Source organism: Colobus angolensis, unplaced genomic scaffold (assembly GCF_000951035.1).
Source record: "Colobus angolensis palliatus isolate OR3802 unplaced genomic scaffold, Cang.pa_1.0 Scaffold175, whole genome shotgun sequence".
NCBI lineage: Eukaryota > Metazoa > Chordata > Mammalia > Primates > Cercopithecidae > Colobus > Colobus angolensis.
In genome coordinates, this window is record NW_012114877.1 from 6,260,023 (window position 1) to 6,261,706 (window position 1,684).

The 1,684-nt window shown below is 54.8% G+C and overlaps 1 pseudogene; it reads right to left on the reverse strand.

Annotated features, from left to right (window-relative positions):
- The window catches only part of LOC105509429, a 44,305-nt pseudogene that overhangs the window by 4,655 nt on the left and 37,966 nt on the right, over nt 1-1,684 (reverse strand).

A 1,684-nucleotide genomic window follows, 5' to 3' on the forward strand; every position in this document is an offset into this window, starting at 1 on the left:
GGAGTTCAAGACCAGCCTGGTCAACATGGTGATACCCCGCCTCTACTAAAAATACAAAAATTAGCCGGGCACAGTGGCTCATGCCTGTAATCCCAGCACTTTGGGAGGCCAAGGTAGGTGGATAACCTGAGGTCAGGAGTCCAAGACCAGCCTTGCCAACATGGTGAAACACAGTCTCCACTAAAAAATTCTAAAGTTAGCTGGGCATGGGGACATGTGCCTGTAATCCCAGCTACTCAGGGCTGAGGCTGGAGAATCACTTAAACCCAGGAGGCGGAGGTTGCAGTGAGCCGAGACCATGCCACTGCACGCCAGTCTGGGCAACAGAGTGAGACTCCATCTCAAAAAAAAAAAAAAGGCAACAAATAGCTGGGTGTGGTGGCATACATCTATAATCCCAGCTACTTGGGAGGCTGAGGCTAAAGGATCACCTGAGCCTGGGAAGTCAAGGCTGCAGTGAGCCGAGATCGTGCCACTGCACTCCAGCCTGGGGAACTCGAGTGAGACCCTGTTAAAAACAAAAACAAAAACAAAAAACAGGCCAGGTGCAGTGGCTCATGCATGCCTCTAATCCCAGCTACACAGAAGGCTAAGGCAGGAGAATCGCTTGAACCCAGGAGGCAGAGGTTGTAGTGAGCCGAGATCGCACCACAACACTCCAGCCTGGGTGACACAGCAAGACTCCATCTCAGAAAAAAAGAAAGAAAGAAAAAGAAAACCACAATTTGGGTGAGTAGATATTTGGTCCCCTGAACTGTCCGGGTATGGACGGCCCTCCCATTGAACTGGGACAAGAGGCTGATCTTCAACAGCACACGCCCCCAGCCAGCCACCTGCCTGGGTCTCCTTCCCAATCCAGCCCATGGCAGGCAGGGGGCACTCACTTGAAGTAGTAGCCAGCAGATTCCAGATAGGATGCAGGCTCGCTGGTCACAGACCACTTCACCACAGCGTGGTGGTTATTGTCCCTGTGCACCAGTTCCTCCATCAGCCACGTGTGTTGATGTATAGACACGATTGAAGAGCTGCCTGCGGGCCAGGAGGAAAGGGACAGAGGGTCACGGTGTGGCCCGTGGGCTGGGCAGGCGGAGTGGGGGCGTGGTGGGGACTCATGGCAGCACCAGGCCCATGGTGGGACACTACTCATTGATGACCACAACCCCATAGTGGTCACATATCTGCAGCACTTCCTCTGCATAGGTGTAGTGGCTGGTGCGGAAGGCGTTGGCACCAAGCCAGAGAAGCAGGCTGAAGTCTTTCACCAGCAGTGGCCAGTCGAAGCCCTTCCCTCGGATCTAGGAGACAGCAGAGCTGAATGACCCTTTCCCTGTCGAGGCTGCACTTCCTACGAGAGCCAGGACCCTGGAGAGCCACCCCATGAGCCCTCTCCAGCCCAAGCACCGACGCCGCTGTGGGGCAGTTTGGAGCCATTTGCCTCATTGCCCTGAGCTGCCCTCAACTGTGGGACACAGGGAAGGTGAAAGTGGAAGGTGACCAGAAGCCCCCACGAAGACCCAGGGGCATAAATGCACGTCCACATCCTCGTGCTTGTTGATGCTGTGGAAATAGAAAGGTTTCCCATTGATGAGGAACCAGCTCTCAATGACAGCCACAGTGCAGATCCCCACAGGGAACGTGTAGAAGTCAGACACAGGCCCCAGTGACATCTGTGCAGTCAGCCACA